Below are 18,435 nucleotides of genomic sequence, written 5' to 3' on the forward strand. Positions count from 1 at the left end.
ATCCCACAGTTTGGGGCAGGCAGGCAGATCCCACAGTTCGAGGCAGGCAGGCAGATCCCACAGTTCGGGACAGACAGCCAGTCAGATCCCACAGTTCGAGGCAGGCAGGCAGGCAGATCCCACAGTTCGGGGCAGGCAGGCAGATCCCACAGTTCGGAGCAGGCAGGCAGATCACACAGTTCGAGGCAGGCAGGCAGATGCCACAGTTCAAGGCAGGCAGGCAGATTCCACAGTTCGTGGCAGGCAGGCAGATCCCACAGTTCGGGGCAGGCAGGCGGATCCCACAGTTCGGGGCATGCAAATCCCACAGTTCGGGGCAGGCAGGCAGATCCCACAGTTCGAGGCAGGCAGGCAGATCCCACAGTTCAGGACAGACAGCCAGGCAGATCCCACCGTTCGAGGCAGGCAGGCAGGCAGATCCCACAGTTCGAGGCAGGCAGATCCCACAGTTCAAGGCAGGCTGGCAGGCAGATCCCACAGTTCGAGGCAGGCAGGCAGATCCCACAGTTCGGGACAGACAGGCGGGCTGGCAGATCCCACAGTTCGGGGCAGGCAGGCAGGCAGATCCGAGGCAGGCAGGCAGATCCCACAGTTCGGGGCATGCAGGCAGAATCCACAGTTCGGGGCAGACTGGCTGATCACACAGTTCGGGACAGACAGGCGGGCTGGCAGATCCCACAGTTCGGGGCAGGCAGGCAGGCAGATCCGAGGCAGGCAGGCAGATCCCACAGTTCGGGGCAGGCAGGCAGAATCCACAGTTCGAGGCAGGTAGGCAGGCAGATCCCACAGTTCAGGGAAGGCAGGCAGATCCCACAGTTCGAGGCAGGCAGGCAGATCCCACAGTTCGAGGCAGGCAGGCAGGCAGATCCCACAGTTCGGGGCAGGCAGGCATATCCCACAGTTCGGGACAGGCAGGCAGATCCCACCGTTCGGGGTAGACAGGCAGATCCCACAGTTCGGGACAGACAGGCGGGCTGGCAGATCCCACAGTTCGGGGCAGGCAGGCAGGCAGATCCCACAGTTCGAGGCAGGCAGGCAGATCCCACAGTTCGGGGCAGGCAGGCAGATCCCACAGTTCGGGGCAGGCTGGCAGATCCCACAGTTCGGGGCAGGCAGGCAGATCCCACAGTTCAGGGGAGGCTGGCAGATCCCACAGTTCGGGGCAGGCAGATCCCACAGTTCGGGGCAGGTAGGCAGGCAGATCCCACAGTTCGAGGCAGGCAGGCAGGCAGATCCCACAGTTCGAGGCTGGCAGGCAGATCCCACAGTTCGAGGCAGGCAGGCAGGCAAATCCCACAGTTCGGGGCAGGCAGGCAGGCAGATCCCACAGTTCGGGGCAGGCAGGCAGATCCCACAGTTCGGGACAGGAAGGCAGATCCCACAGTTCGAGGCAGGCAGGCAGGCAGACCCCACAGTTTGGGGCAGGCAGGCAGATCCCACAGTACGGGGCCGGCAGATCCACAGTTCGAGGCAGGCAGGCAGATCCCACAGTTTGGGGCAGGCCGGCAGATCCCACAGTTCGGAGCAGGCAGGCAGGCAGATCCCACACTTCGAGGCAGGCAGGCAGGCGGATCCCACAGTTCGGGGCATGCAAATCCCACAGTTCGGGGCAGGCAGGCAGATCCCACAGTTCGAGGCAGGCAGGCAGATCCCACAGTTCGGGACAGACAGCCAGGCAGATCCCACCGTTCGAGGCAGGCAGGCAGGCAGATCCCACAGTTCGAGGCAGGCAGATCCCACAGTTCAAGGCAGGCTGGCAGGCAGATCCCACAGTTCGAGGCAGGCAGGCAGATCCCACAGTTAGGGGCAGGCAGGCAGATCCCACAGTACGGGGCCGGCAGATCCACAGTTCGAGGCAGGCAGGCAGATCCCACAGTTTGGGGCAGGCAGATCCCACAGTTCAAGGCAGGCTGGCAGGCAGATCCCACAGTTCAAGGCAGGCAGGCAGATCCCACAGTTTGGGGCAGGCTAGCAGATCCCACAGTTCGGAGCAGGCAGGCAGGCAGATCCCACAGTTCGGGGCAGGCTGGCAGGCAGATCCCACAGTTTGGGGCAGGCAGGCAGATCCCACAGTACGGGGCCGGCAGATCCACAGTTCGAGGCAGGCAGGCAGATCCCACAGTTTGGGGCAGGCCGGCAGATCCCACAGTTCGGAGCAGGCAGGCAGGCAGATCCCACAGTTCGGGGCAGACAGGCGGGCTGGCAGATCCCACAGTTCGGGGCAGGCAGGCAGGCAGATCCGTGGCAGGCAGGCAGATCCCACAGTTCGAGGCAGGCAGGCAGATCCCACAGTTCGGGACAGACAGCCAGGCAGATCCCACCGTTCGAGGCAGGCAGGCAGGCAGATCCCACAGTTCGAGGCAGGCAGATCCCACAGTTCAAGGCAGGCTGGCAGGCAGATCCCACAGTTCGAGGCAGGCAGGCAGATCCCACAGTTAGGGGCAGGCAGGCAGATCCCACAGTACGGGGCCGGCAGATCCACAGTTCGAGGCAGGCAGGCAGATCCCACAGTTTGGGGCAGGCAGATCCCACAGTTCAAGGCAGGCTGGCAGGCAGATCCCACAGTTCAAGGCAGGCAGGCAGATCCCACAGTTTGGGGCAGGCCAGCAGATCCCACAGTTCGGAGCAGGCAGGCAGGCAGATCCCACAGTTCGGGGCAGGCTGGCAGGCAGATCCCACAGTTTGGGGCAGGCAGGCAGATCCCACAGTACGGGGCCGGCAGATCCACAGTTCGAGGCAGGCAGGCAGATCCCACAGTTTGGGGCAGGCCGGCAGATCCCACAGTTCGGAGCAGGCAGGCAGGCAGATCCCACAGTTCGGGGCAGACAGGCGGGCTGGCAGATCCCACAGTTCGGGGCAGGCAGGCAGGCAGATCCGTGGCAGGCAGGCAGATCCCACAGTTCGGGGCAGGCAGGCAGAATCCACAGTTCGAGGCAGGTAGGCAGGCAGATCCCACAGTTCAGGGAAGGCAGGCAGATCCCACAGTTCAGGGAAGGCAGGCAGATCCCACAGTTCGAGGCAGGCAGGCAGATCCCACAGTTCGAGGCAGGAAGGCAGATCCCACAGTTCGGGGCAGGCTGGCAGATCCCACAGTTCGGGGCAGGCAGATCCCACAGTTCGGGGCAGGCTGGCAGATCCCACAGTTCGGGGAGGCAGAACGCACAGTTCGGGGCTGGCAGGCAGATCCCACAGTTCAGGGCAGGGAGGCAGATCCCACAGTTCGAGGCAGGCAGGCAGATCCCACAGTTTGGGGCAGGCAGGCAGATCCCACAGTTCGAGGCAGGCAGGCAGATCCCACAGTTCGGGACAGACAGCCAGTCAGATCCCACAGTTCGAGGCAGGCAGGCAGGCAGATCCCACAGTTCGGGGCAGGCAGGCAGATCCCACAGTTCGGAGCAGGCAGGCAGATCACACAGTTCGAGGCAGGCAGGCAGATGCCACAGTTCAAGGCAGGCAGGCAGATTCCACAGTTCGTGGCAGGCAGGCAGATCCCACAGTTCGGGGCAGGCAGGCGGATCCCACAGTTCGGGGCATGCAAATCCCACAGTTCGGGGCAGGCAGGCAGATCCCAGAGTTCAGGACAGACAGCCAGGCAGATCCCACCGTTCGAGGCAGGCAGGCAGGCAGATCCCACAGTTCGAGGCAGGCAGATCCCACAGTTCAAGGCAGGCTGGCAGGCAGATCCCACAGTTCGAGGCAGGCAGGCAGATCCCACAGTTCGGGACAGACAGGCGGGCTGGCAGATCCCACAGTTCGGGGCAGGCAGGCAGGCAGATCCGAGGCAGGCAGGCAGATCCCACAGTTCGGGGCATGCAGGCAGAATCCACAGTTCGGGGCAGACTGGCTGATCACACAGTTCGGGACAGACAGGCGGGCTGGCAGATCCCACAGTTCGGGGCAGGCAGGCAGGCAGATCCGAGGCAGGCAGGCAGATCCCACAGTTCGGGGCAGGCAGGCAGAATCCACAGTTCGAGGCAGGTAGGCAGGCAGATCCCACAGTTCAGGGAAGGCAGGCAGATCCCACAGTTCGAGGCAGGCAGGCAGATCCCACAGTTCGAGGCAGGCAGGCAGGCAGATCCCACAGTTCGGGGCAGGCAGGCATATCCCACAGTTCGGGACAGGCAGGCAGATCCCACCGTTCGGGGTAGACAGGCAGATCCCACAGTTCGGGACAGACAGGCGGGCTGGCAGATCCCACAGTTCGGGGCAGGCAGGCAGGCAGATCCCACAGTTCGAGGCAGGCAGGCAGATCCCACAGTTCGGGGCAGGCAGGCAGATCCCACAGTTCGGGGCAGGCTGGCAGATCCCACAGTTCGGGGCAGGCAGGCAGATCCCACAGTTCGGGGCAGGCTGGCAGATCCCACAGTTCGGGGCAGGCAGATCCCACAGTTCGGGGCAGGTAGGCAGGCAGATCCCACAGTTCGAGGCAGGCAGGCAGGCAGATCCCACAGATCGAGGCTGGCAGGCAGATCCCACAGTTCGAGGCAGGCAGGCAGGCAGATCCCACAGTTCGGGGCAGGCAGGCAGGCAGATCCCACAGTTCGGGGCAGGCAGGCAGATCCCACAGTTCGGGACAGGAAGGCAGATCCCACAGTTCGAGGCAGGCAGGCAGGCAGACCCCACAGTTTGGGGCAGGCAGGCAGGCAGATCCCACAGTTTGAGGCAGGCAGATCCCACAGTTCGAGGCAGGAAGGCAGGCAGATCCCACAGTTCAAGGCAGGCAGGCAGATCCCACAGTTTGGGGCAGGCAGGCAGATCCCACAGTACGGGGCCGGCAGATCCACAGTTCGAGGCAGGCAGGCAGATCCCACAGTTTGGGGCAGGCAGGCAGATCCCACAGATCGGAGCAGGCAGGCAGGCAGATCCCATACTTCGAGGCAGGCAGGCAGGCAGATCCCACAGTTCGGGGCAGGCAGGCAGATCACACAGTTCGGGGCAGGCAGGCAGATCCCACAGTTCGGGACAGGCAGGCAGGCAGATCCCACCATTCGGGGCAGGCAGGCAGATCCCACAGTTCGGGGCAGACAGGCAGATCCCACAGTTCGGGACAGACAGGCGGGCTGGCAGATCCCACAGTTCGGGGCAGGCAGGCAGGCAGATCCGAGGCAGGCAGGCAGATCCCACAGTTCGGGTCAGGCAGGCAGAATCCACAGTTCGAGGCAGGTAGGCAGGCAGATCCCACAGTTCAGGGAAGGCAGGCAGATCCCACAGTTCGAGGCAGGCAGGCAGATCCCACAGTTCGAGGCAGGAAGGCAGATCCCACAGTTCGGGGCAGGCTGGCAGATCCCACAGTTCGGGGCAGGCAGATCCCACAGTTCGGGGAGGCAGAACGCACAGTTCGGGGCTGGCAGGCAGATCCCACAGTTCAGGGCAGGGAGGCAGATCCCACAGTTCGAGGCAGGCAGGCAGATCCCACAGTTTGGGGCAGGCAGGCAGATCCCACAGTTTGAGGCAGGCAGGCAGATCCCACAGTTCGGGACAGACAGCCAGTCAGATCCCACAGTTCGAGGCAGGCAGGGAGGCAGATCCCACAGTTCGGGGCAGGCAGGCAGATCACACAGTTCGAGGCAGGCAGGCAGATCCCACAGTTCAAGGCAGGCAGGCAGATTCCACAGTTCATGGCAGGCAGGCAGATCCCACAGTTCGGGGCAGGCAGGCGGATCCCACAGTTCGGGGCATGCAAATCCCACAGTTCGGGGCAGGCAGGCAGATCCCACAGTTCGAGACAGGCAGGCAGATCCCACAGTTCGAGGCAGGAAGGCAGATCCCACAGTTCGGGGCAGGCTGGCAGATCCCACAGTTCGGGGCAGGCAGATCCCACAGTTCGGGGCAGGCTGGCAGATCCCACAGTTCGGGGAGGCAGAACGCACAGTTCGGGGCTGGCAGGCAGATCCCACAGTTCAGGGCAGGGAGGCAGATCCCACAGTTCGAGGCAGGCAGGCAGATCCCACAGTTTGGGGCAGGCAGGCAGATCCCACAGTTCGAGGCAGGCAGGCAGATCCCACAGTTCGGGACAGACAGCCAGTCTGATCCCACAGTTCGAGGCAGGCAGGCAGGCAGATCCCACAGTTCGGGGCAGGCAGGCAGATCCCACAGTTCGGGGCAGGCAGGCAGATCACACAGTTCGAGGCAGGCAGGCAGATCCCACAGTTCAAGGCAGGCAGGCAGATACCACGGTTCGTGGCAGGCAGGCAGATCCCACAGTTCGGGGCATGCAAATCCCACAGTTCGGGGCAAGCAGGCAGATCCCACAGTTCGAGGCAGGCAGGCAGATCCCACAGTTCGGGACAGACAGCCAGGCAGATCCCACCGTTCGAGGCAGGCAGGCAGGCAGATCGCACAGTTCGAGGCAGGCAGATCCCACAGTTCAAGGCAGGCTGGCAGGCAGATCCCACAGTTCGAGGCAGGCAGGCAGATCCCACAGTTTGGGGCTGGCAGGCAGATCCCACAGTTCAAGGCAGGCAGGCAGATCCCACAGTTTGGGGCAGGCCAGCAGATCCCACAGTTCTGAGCAGGCAGGCAGGCAGATCCCACAGTTCGGGGCAGGCTGGCAGGCAGATCCCACAGTTTGGGGCAGGCAGGCAGATCCCACAGTACGGGGCCGGCAGATCCACAGTTCGAGGCAGGCAGGCAGATCCCACAGTTTGGGGCAGGCCGGCAGATCCCACAGTTCGGAGCAGGCAGGCAGGCAGATCCCACACTTCGAGGCAGGCAGGCAGGCAGATCCCACAGTTCGGGGCAGACAGGCAGATCCCACAGTTCGGGACAGACAGGCGGGCTGGCAGATCCCACAGTTCGGGGCAGGCAGGCAGGCAGATCCCACAGTTCGAGGCAGGCAGGCAGATCCCACAGTTCGGGGCAGGCAGGCAGATCCCACAGTTCGGGGCAGGCTGGCAGATCCCACAGTTCGGGGCAGGCAGGCAGATCCCACAGTTCGGGGCAGGCTGGCAGATCCCACAGTTCGGGGCAGGCAGATCCCACACTTCGGGGCAGGTAGGCAGGCCGATCCCACAGTTCGAGGCAGGCAGGCAGGCAGGCAGATCCCACAGTTCGAGGCTGGCAGGCAGATCCCACAGTTCGAGGCAGGCAGGCAGGCAGATCCCACAGTTCGGGGCAGGCAGGCAGGCAGATCCCACAGTTCGGGGCAGGCAGGCAGATCCCACAGTTCGGGACAGGCAGGCAGATCCCACCGTTCGGGGTAGACAGGCAGATCCCACAGTTCGGGACAGACAGGCGGGCTGGCAGATCCCACAGTTCGGGGCAGGCAGGCAGGCAGATCCCACAGTTCGAGGCATGCAGGCAGATCCCACAGTTCGGGGCAGGCAGGCAGATCCCACAGTTCGGGGCAGGCTGGCAGATCCCACAGTTCGGGGCAGGCAGGCAGATCCCACAGTTCGGGGCAGGCTGGCAGATCCCACAGTTCGGGGCAGGCAGATCCCACAGTTCAGGGCAGGTAGGCAGGCAGATCCCACAGTTCGAGGCAGGCAGGCAGGCAGATCCCACAGTTCGAGGCTGGCAGGCAGATCCCACAGTTCGAGGCAGGCAGGCAGGCAGATCCCACAGTTCGGGGCAGGCAGGCAGGCAGATCCCACAGTTCGGGGCAGGCAGGCAGATCCCACAGTTCGGGGCAGGCAGGCGGATCCCACAGTTCGGGGCATGCAAATCCCACAGTTCGGGGCAGGCAGGCAGATCCCACAGTTCGAGGCAGGCAGGCAGATCCCAGAGTTCAGGACAGACAGCCAGGCAGATCCCACCGTTCGAGGCAGGCAGGCAGGCAGATCCCACAGTTCGAGGCAGGCAGATCCCACAGTTCAAGGCAGGCTGGCAGGCAGATCCCACAGTTCGAGGCAGGCAGGCAGATCCCACAGTTCGGGACAGACAGGCGGGCTGGCAGATCCCACAGTTCGGGGCAGGCAGGCAGGCAGATCCGAGGCAGGCAGGCAGATCCCACAGTTCGGGGCATGCAGGCAGAATCCACAGTTCGGGGCAGACTGGCTGATCACACAGTTCGGGACAGACAGGCGGGCTGGCAGATCCCACAGTTCGGGGCAGGCAGGCAGGCAGATCCGAGGCAGGCAGGCAGATCCCACAGTTCGGGGCAGGCAGGCAGAATCCACAGTTCGAGGCAGGTAGGCAGGCAGATCCCACAGTTCAGGGAAGGCAGGCAGATCCCACAGTTCGAGGCAGGCAGGCAGATCCCACAGTTCGAGGCAGGCAGGCAGGCAGATCCCACAGTTCGGGGCAGGCAGGCATATCCCACAGTTCGGGACAGGCAGGCAGATCCCACCGTTCGGGGTAGACAGGCAGATCCCACAGTTCGGGACAGACAGGCGGGCTGGCAGATCCCACAGTTCGGGGCAGGCAGGCAGGCAGATCCCACAGTTCGAGGCAGGCAGGCAGATCCCACAGTTCGGGGCAGGCAGGCAGATCCCACAGTTCGGGGCAGGCTGGCAGATCCCACAGTTCGGGGCAGGCAGGCAGATCCCACAGTTCGGGGCAGGCTGGCAGATCCCACAGTTCGGGGCAGGCAGATCCCACAGTTCGGGGCAGGTAGGCAGGCAGATCCCACAGTTCGAGGCAGGCAGGCAGGCAGATCCCACAGATCGAGGCTGGCAGGCAGATCCCACAGTTCGAGGCAGGCAGGCAGGCAGATCCCACAGTTCGGGGCAGGCAGGCAGGCAGATCCCACAGTTCGGGGCAGGCAGGCAGATCCCACAGTTCGGGACAGGAAGGCAGATCCCACAGTTCGAGGCAGGCAGGCAGGCAGACCCCACAGTTTGGGGCAGGCAGGCAGGCAGATCCCACAGTTTGAGGCAGGCAGATCCCACAGTTCGAGGCAGGAAGGCAGGCAGATCCCACAGTTCAAGGCAGGCAGGCAGATCCCACAGTTTGGGGCAGGCAGGCAGATCCCACAGTACGGGGCCGGCAGATCCACAGTTCGAGGCAGGCAGGCAGATCCCACAGTTTGGGGCAGGCAGGCAGATCCCACAGATCGGAGCAGGCAGGCAGGCAGATCCCATACTTCGAGGCAGGCAGGCAGGCAGATCCCACAGTTCGGGGCAGGCAGGCAGATCACACAGTTCGGGGCAGGCAGGCAGATCCCACAGTTCGGGACAGGCAGGCAGGCAGATCCCACCATTCGGGGCAGGCAGGCAGATCCCACAGTTCGGGGCAGACAGGCAGATCCCACAGTTCGGGACAGACAGGCGGGCTGGCAGATCCCACAGTTCGGGGCAGGCAGGCAGGCAGATCCGAGGCAGGCAGGCAGATCCCACAGTTCGGGTCAGGCAGGCAGAATCCACAGTTCGAGGCAGGTAGGCAGGCAGATCCCACAGTTCAGGGAAGGCAGGCAGATCCCACAGTTCGAGGCAGGCAGGCAGATCCCACAGTTCGAGGCAGGAAGGCAGATCCCACAGTTCGGGGCAGGCTGGCAGATCCCACAGTTCGGGGCAGGCAGATCCCACAGTTCGGGGAGGCAGAACGCACAGTTCGGGGCTGGCAGGCAGATCCCACAGTTCAGGGCAGGGAGGCAGATCCCACAGTTCGAGGCAGGCAGGCAGATCCCACAGTTTGGGGCAGGCAGGCAGATCCCACAGTTTGAGGCAGGCAGGCAGATCCCACAGTTCGGGACAGACAGCCAGTCAGATCCCACAGTTCGAGGCAGGCAGGGAGGCAGATCCCACAGTTCGGGGCAGGCAGGCAGATCACACAGTTCGAGGCAGGCAGGCAGATCCCACAGTTCAAGGAAGGCAGGCAGATTCCACAGTTCATGGCAGGCAGGCAGATCCCACAGTTCGGGGCAGGCAGGCGGATCCCACAGTTCGGGGCATGCAAATCCCACAGTTCGGGGCAGGCAGGCAGATCCCACAGTTCGAGACAGGCAGGCAGATCCCACAGTTCGAGGCAGGAAGGCAGATCCCACAGTTCGGGGCAGGCTGGCAGATCCCACAGTTCGGGGCAGGCAGATCCCACAGTTCGGGGCAGGCTGGCAGATCCCACAGTTCGGGGAGGCAGAACGCACAGTTCGGGGCTGGCAGGCAGATCCCACAGTTCAGGGCAGGGAGGCAGATCCCACAGTTCGAGGCAGGCAGGCAGATCCCACAGTTTGGGGCAGGCAGGCAGATCCCACAGTTCGAGGCAGGCAGGCAGATCCCACAGTTCGGGACAGACAGCCAGTCTGATCCCACAGTTCGAGGCAGGCAGGCAGGCAGATCCCACAGTTCGGGGCAGGCAGGCAGATCCCACAGTTCGGGGCAGGCAGGCAGATCACACAGTTCGAGGCAGGCAGGCAGATCCCACAGTTCAAGGCAGGCAGGCAGATACCACGGTTCGTGGCAGGCAGGCAGATCCCACAGTTCGGGGCAGGCAGGCGGATCCCACAGTTCGGGGCATGCAAATCCCACAGTTCGGGGCAAGCAGGCAGATCCCACAGTTCGAGGCAGGCAGGCAGATCCCACAGTTCGGGACAGACAGCCAGGCAGATCCCACCGTTCGAGGCAGGCAGGCAGGCAGATCGCACAGTTCGAGGCAGGCAGATCCCACAGTTCAAGGCAGGCTGGCAGGCAGATCCCACAGTTCGAGGCAGGCAGGCAGATCCCACAGTTTGGGGCTGGCAGGCAGATCCCACAGTTCAAGGCAGGCAGGCAGATCCCACAGTTTGGGGCAGGCCAGCAGATCCCACAGTTCTGAGCAGGCAGGCAGGCAGATCCCACAGTTCGGGGCAGGCTGGCAGGCAGATCCCACAGTTTGGGGCAGGCAGGCAGATCCCACAGTACGGGGCCGGCAGATCCACAGTTCGAGGCAGGCAGGCAGATCCCACAGTTTGGGGCAGGCCGGCAGATCCCACAGTTCGGAGCAGGCAGGCAGGCAGATCCCACACTTCGAGGCAGGCAGGCAGGCAGATCCCACAGTTCGGGGCAGGCAGGCAGATCACACAGTTCGGGACAGGCAGGCAGGCAGATCCCACAGTTCGGGACAGGCAGGCAGGCAGATCCCACCATTCGGGGCAGGCAGGCAGATCCCACAGTTCGGGGCAGACAGGCAGATCCCACAGTTCGGGACAGACAGGCGGGCTGGCAGATCCCACAGTTCGGGGCAGGCAGGCAGGCAGATCCCACAGTTCGAGGCAGGCAGGCAGATCCCACAGTTCGGGGCAGGCAGGCAGATCCCACAGTTCGGGGCAGGCTGGCAGATCCCACAGTTCGGGGCAGGCAGGCAGATCCCACAGTTCGGGGCAGGCTGGCAGATCCCACAGTTCGGGGCAGGCAGATCCCACAGTTCGGGGCAGGTAGGCAGGCCGATCCCACAGTTCGAGGCAGGCAGGCAGGCAGGCAGATCCCACAGTTCGAGGCTGGCAGGCAGATCCCACAGTTCGAGGCAGGCAGGCAGGCAGATCCCACAGTTCGGGGCAGGCAGGCAGGCAGATCCCACAGTTCGGGGCAGGCAGGCAGATCCCACAGTTCGGGACAGGCAGGCAGATCCCACCGTTCGGGGTAGACAGGCAGATCCCACAGTTCGGGACAGACAGGCGGGCTGGCAGATCCCACAGTTCGGGGCAGGCAGGCAGGCAGATCCCACAGTTCGAGGCATGCAGGCAGATCCCACAGTTCGGGGCAGGCAGGCAGATCCCACAGTTCGGGGCAGGCTGGCAGATCCCACAGTTCGGGGCAGGCAGGCAGATCCCACAGTTCGGGGCAGGCTGGCAGATCCCACAGTTCGGGGCAGGCAGATCCCACAGTTCAGGGCAGGTAGGCAGGCAGATCCCACAGTTCGAGGCAGGCAGGCAGGCAGATCCCACAGTTCGAGGCTGGCAGGCAGATCCCACAGTTCGAGGCAGGCAGGCAGGCAGATCCCACAGTTCGGGGCAGGCAGGCAGGCAGATCCCACAGTTCGGGGCAGGCAGGCAGATCCCACAGTTCGGGACAGGAAGGCAGATCCCACAGTTCGAGGCAGGCAGGCAGGCATACCCCACAGTTTGGGGCAGGCAGGCAGGCAGATCCCACAGTTTGAGGCAGGCAGATCCCACAGTTCGAGGCAGGAAGGCAGGCAGATCCCACAGTTCAAGGCAGGCAGGCAGATCCCACAGTTTGGGGCAGGCAGGCAGATCCCACAGTACGGGGCCGGCAGATCCACAGTTCGAGGCAGGCCGGCAGATCCCACAGTTCGGAGCAGGCAGGCAGGCAGATCCCACACTTCGAGGCAGGCAGGCAGGCAGATCCCACAGTTCGGGGCAGGCAGGCAGATCACACAGTTCGGGGCAGGCAGGCAGATCCCACAGTTCGGGACAGGCTGGCAGGCAGATCCCACCATTCGGGGCAGGCAGGCAGACCCCACAGTTCTGGGCAGGCAGGCAGATCCCACAGTTCGGGACAGACAGGCGGGCTGGCAGATCCCACAGTTCGGGGCAGGCAGGCAGGCAGATCCGAGGCAGGCAGGCAGATCCCACAGTTCGGGTCAGGCAGGCAGAATCCACAGTTCGAGGCAGGTAGGCAGGCAGATCCCACAGTTCAGGGAAGGCAGGCAGATCCCACAGTTCGAGGCAGGCAGGCAGATCCCACAGTTCGAGGCAGGAAGGCAGATCCCACAGTTCGGGGCAGGCTGGCAGATCCCACAGTTCGGGGCAGGCAGATCCCACAGTTCGGGGAGGCAGAGCGCACAGTTCGGGGCTGGCAGGCAGATCCCACAGTTCAGGGCAGGGAGGCAGATCCCACAGTTCGAGGCAGGCAGGCAGATCCCACAGTTTGGGGCAGGCAGGCAGATCCCACAGTTCGAGGCAGGCAGGCAGATCCCACAGTTCGGGACAGACAGCCAGTCAGATCCCACAGTTCGAGGCAGGCAGGCAGGCAGATCCCACAGTTCGGGGCAGGCAGGCAGATCACACAGTTCGAGGCAGGCAGGCAGATCCCACAGTTCAAGGCAGGCAGGCAGATTCCACAGTTCGTGGCAGGCAGGCAGATCCCACAGTTCGGGGCAGGCAGGCGGATCCCACAGTTCGGGGCATGCAAATCCCACAGTTCGGGGCAGGCAGGCAGATCCCACAGTTCGAGACAGGCAGGCAGATCCCACAGTTCGGGACAGACAGCCAGGCAGATCCCACCGTTTGAGGCAGGCAGGCAGGCAGATCCCACAGTTCGGGGCAGGCAGGCAGATCCCACAGTTCAAGGCAGGCAGGCAGATCCCTCAGTTCGTGGCAGGCAGGCAGATCCCACAGTTCGGGGCAGGCAGGCGTATCCCACAGTTCGGGGCATGCAGATCCCACAGTTCGGGGCAGGCAGGCAGATCCCACAGTTCGAGGCAGGCAGATCCCACAGTTCGGGGCAGGGAGGCTGATCCCACAGTTCGGGACAGACAGCCAGGCAGATCGCACAGTTCGGGGCAGGCAGGCAGATCCCACAGGTCGAGGCAGGCAGGCAGATCCCACAGTTCGGGACAGACAGCCAGGCAGATCCCACAATTCGAGGCAGGCAGGCAGGCAGATCCCACAGTTCGGGACAGGCAGGCAGATTCCACAGTTCGGGGCAGGGAAGCAGATCCCACAGTTCGGGGCAGGCTGGCAGATCCCACAGTTCGGGGCAGGCAGGCAGATCCCACAGTTCGGGGCAGGCTGGCAGATCCCACAGTTCGGGGCAGGCAGATCCCACAGTTCGGGGCAGGTAGGCAGGCAGATCCCACAGTTCGAGGCAGGCAGGCAGGCAGATCCCACAGTTCGAGGATGGCAGGCAGATCCCACAGTTCGAGGCAGGCAGGCAGGCAGATCTCACAGTTCGGGGCAGGCAGGCAGGCAGATCCCACAGTTCGGGGCAGGCAGGCATATCCCACAGTTCGGGACAGGCAGGCAGATCCCACAGTTCGGGGCAGGCAGGCATATCCCACAGTTCGGGACAGGCAGGCAGATCCCACAGTTCGGGGCAGGCAGGCATATCCCACAGTTCAGGGCAGACAGGCAGATCCCACAGTTCGGGACAGACAGGCGGGCTGGCAGATCCCACAGTTCGAGGCAGGCAGGCAGATCCCACAGTTCGGGGCAGGCAGGCAGATCCCACAGTTCGGGGCAGGCTGGCAGATCCCACAGTACGGGGCAGGCAGGCAGATCCCACAGTTCGGGGCAGGCTGGCAGATCCCACAGTTCGGGGCAGGCAGTTCCCACAGTTCGGGGCAGGTAGGCAGGCAGATCCCACAGTTCGAGGCAGGCAGGCAGGCAGATCCCACAGTTCGAGGCTGGCAGGCAGATCGCACAGTTCGAGGCAGGCAGGCAGGCAGATCCCACAGTTCGGGGCAGGCAGGCAGGCAGATCCCACAGTTCGGGGCAGGCAGGCAGATCCCACAGTTCGGGACAGGAAGGCAGATCCCACAGTTCGAGGCAGGCAGGCAGGCAGACCCCACAGTTTGGGGCAGGCAGGCAGGCAGATCCCACAGTTCGAGGCAGGCAGATCCCACAGTTCGAGGCAGGCAGGCAGGCAGATCCCACAGTTCAAGGCAGGCAGGCAGGCGGATCCCACAGTTCGGGGCATGCAAATCTCACAGTTCGGGGCCGGCAGGCAGATCCCACAGTTCGAGGCAGGCAGGCAGATCCCACAGTTCAAGGCAGGCAGGCAGATCCCTCAGTTCGTGGCAGGCAGGCAGATCCCACAGTTCGGGGCAGGCAGGCGGATCCCACAGTTCGGGGCATGCAGATCCCACAGTTCGGGGCAGGCAGGCAGATCCCACAGTTCGAGGCAGGCAGATCCCACAGTTCGGGGCAGGGAGGCAGGCAGATCCCACAGTTCGGGGCAGGGAGGCTGATCCCACAGTTCGGGACAGACAGCCAGGCAGATCCCACAGTTCGGGGCAGGGAGGCAGATCCCACAGGTCGAGGCAGGCAGGCAGATCCCACAGTTCGGGACAGACAGATCCCACAGTTCGGGGCAGGTAGGCAGGCAGATCCCACAGTTCGAGGCAGGCAGGCAGGCAGATCCCACAGTTCGGGGCAGGCAGGCAGGCAGATCCCACAGTTCGGGGCAGGCAGGCATATCCCACAGTTCGGGACAGGCAGGCAGATCCCACAGTTCGGGGCAGGCAGGCATATCCCACAGTTCGGGACAGGCAGGCAGATCCCACAGTTCGGGGCAGGCAGGCATATCCCACAGTTCGGGGCAGACAGGCAGATCCCACAGTTCGGGACAGACAGGCGGGCTGGCAGATCCCACAGTTCGGGGCAGGCAGGCAGGCAGATCCCACAGTTCGAGGCAGGCAGGCAGATCCCACAGTTCGGGGCAGGCAGGCAGATCCCACAGTTCGGGGCAGGCTGGCAGATCCCACAGTTCGGGGCAGGCAGGCAGATCCCACAGTTCGGGGCAGGCTGGCAGATCCCACAGTACGGGGCAGGCAGATCCCACAGTTCGGGGCAGGTAGGCAGGCAGAACCCACAGTTCGAGGCAGGCAGGCAGGCAGATCCCACAGTTCGAGGCTGGCAGGCAGATCCCACAGTTCGAGGCAGGCAGGCATGCAGATCCCACAGTTCGGGGCAGGCAGGCAGATCCCACAGTTCGGGACAGGAAGGCAGATCCCACAGTTCGAGGCAGGCAGGCAGGCAGACCCCACAGTTCGAGGCAGGCAGATCCCACAGTTCGAGGCAGGCAGGCAGGCAGATCCCACAGTTCGGGGCAGGCAGGCAGGCAGATCCCACAGTTCGAGGCAGGCAGGCAGGCAGATCCCACAGTTCGAGGCTGGCAGGCAGATCCCACAGTTCGAGGCAGGCAGGCATGCAGATCCCACAGTTCGGGGCAGGCAGGCAGATCCCACAGTTCGGGACAGGAAGGCAGATCCCACAGTTCGAGGCAGGCAGGCAGGCAGACCCCACAGTTCGAGGCAGGCAGATCCCACAGTTCGAGGCAGGCAGGCAGGCAGATCCCACAGTTCGGGGCAGGCAGGCAGATCCCACAGTTCGGGGCAGGCAGGCAGATCACACAGTTCGAGGCAGGCAGGCAGATCCCACAGTTCAAGGCAGGCAGGCAGATTCCACAGTTCGTGGCAGGCAGGCAGATCACGCAGTTCGGGGCAGGCAGGCGGATCCCACAGTTCAGGGCATGCAAATCCCACAGTTCGGGGCAGGCAGGCAGATCCCACAGTTCGAGGCAGGCAGGCAGATCCCACAGTTCGGGACAGACAGCCAGGCAGATCCCACCGTTCGAGGCAGGCAGGCAGGCAGATCCCACAGTTCGAGGCAGGCAGATCCCACAGTTCAAGGCAGGCTGGCAGGCAGATCCCACAGTTCGAGGCAGGCAGGCAGATCCCACAGTTTGGGGCAGGCAGGCAGATCCCACAGTACGGGGCCGGCAGATCCACAGTTCGAGGCAGGCAGGCAGATCCCACAGTTCGGGGCAGGTAGGCAGGCAGATCCCACAGTTCGAGGCAGGCAGGCAGGCAGATCCCACAGTTCGAGGCTGGCAGGGAGATCCCACAGTTCGAGGCAGGCAGGCAGGCGGATCCCACAGTTCGGGGCATGCAAATCCCACAGTTCGGGGCAGGCAGGCAGATCCCACAGTTCGAGGCAGGCAGGCAGATCCCACAGTTCGGGACAGACAGCCAGGCAGATCCCACCGTTCGAGGCAGGCAGGCAGGCAGATCCCACATTTCGAGGCAGGCAGATCCCACAGTTCAAGGCAGGCTGGCAGGCAGATCCCACAGTTCGAGGCAGGCAGGCAGATCCCACAGTTTGGGGCAGGCAGGCAGATCCCACAGTACGGGGCCGGCAGATCCACAGTTCGAGACAGGCAGGCAGATCCCACAGTTTGGGGCAGGCAGATCCCACAGTTCAAGGCAGGCTGGCAGGCAGATCCCACAGTTCAAGGCAGGCAGGCAGATCCCACAGTTTGGGGCAGGCCAGCAGATCCCACAGTTCGGAGCAGGCAGGCAGGCAGTTCCCACAGTTCGGGGCAGGCTGGCAGGCAGATCCCACAGTTTGGGGCAGGCAGGCAGATCCCACAGTACGGGGCCGGCAGATCCACAGTTCGAGGCAGGCAGGCAGATCCCACAGTTTGGGGCAGGCCGGCAGATCCCACAGTTCGGAGCAGGCAGGCAGGCAGATCCCACAGTTCGGGGCAGACAGGCGGGCTGGCAGATCCCACAGTTCGGGGCAGGCAGGCAGGCAGATCCGTGGCAGGCAGGCAGATCCCACAGTTCGGGGCAGGCAGGCAGAATCCACAGTTCGAGGCAGGTAGGCAGGCAGATCCCACAGTTCAGGGAAGGCAGGCAGATCCCACAGTTCAGGGAAGGCAGGCAGATCCCACAGTTCGAGGCAGGCAGGCAGATCCCGCAGTTCGAGGCAGGAAGGCAGATCCCACAGTTCGGGGCAGGCTGGCAGATCCCACAGTTCGGGGCAGGCAGATCCCACAGTTCGGGGCAGGCTGGCAGATCCCACAGTTCGGGGAGGCAGAACGCACAGTTCGGGGCTGGCAGGCAGATCCCACAGTTCAGGGCAGGGAGGCAGATCCCACAGTTCGAGGCAGGCAGGCAGATCCCACAGTTTGGGGCAGGCAGGCAGATCCCACAGTTCGAGGCAGGCAGGCAGATCCCACAGTTCGGGACAGACAGCCAGTCAGATCCCACAGTTCGAGGCAGGCAGGCAGGCAGATCCCACAGTTCGGGGCAGGCAGGCAGATCCCACAGTTCGGAGCAGGCAGGCAGATCACACAGTTCGAGGCAGGCAGGCAGATCCCACAGTTCAAGGCAGGCAGGCAGATTCCACAGTTCGTGGCAGGCAGGCAGATCCCACAGTTCGGGGCAGGCAGGCGGATCCCACAGTTCGGGGCATTCAAATCCCACAGTTCGGGGATGGCAGGCAGATCCCACAGTTCGAGGCAGGCAGGCAGATCCCACAGTTCAGGACAGACAGCCAGGCAGATCCCACCGTTCGAGGCAGGCAGGCAGGCAGATCCCACAGTTCGAGGCAGGCAGATCCCACAGTTCGGGGCAGGCAGGCAGATCACACAGTTCGAGGCAGGCAGGCAGATCCTACAGTTCAAGGCAGGCTGGCAGATCCCACAGTTCGGGGCAGGCCGGCAGGCATATCCCACAGTTCGGGGCAGGCAGGCAGATCCCACAGTTCGGGGCAGGCTGGCAGATCCCACAGTTCGGGGAGGCAGAACGCACAGTTCGGGGCTGGCAGGCAGATCCCACAGTTCGAGGCAGGCAGGCAGATCCCACAGTTCGAGGCAGGCAGGCAGATCCCACAGTTCAAGGCAGGCAGGCAGATCCCACAGTTCGGGACAGACAGCCAGTCAGATCCCACAGTTCGAGGCAGGCAGGCAGGCAGATCCCACAGTTCGGGGCAGGCAGGCAGATCCCACAGTTCGGGGCAGGCAGGCAGATCACACAGTTCGAGGCAGGCAGGCAGATCCCACAGTTCAAGGCAGGCAGGCAGATTCCACAGTTCGTGGCAGGCAGGCAGATCCCGCA

This window comes from Hypanus sabinus, chromosome 2, assembly GCF_030144855.1.
Source record: "Hypanus sabinus isolate sHypSab1 chromosome 2, sHypSab1.hap1, whole genome shotgun sequence".
NCBI lineage: Eukaryota > Metazoa > Chordata > Chondrichthyes > Myliobatiformes > Dasyatidae > Hypanus > Hypanus sabinus.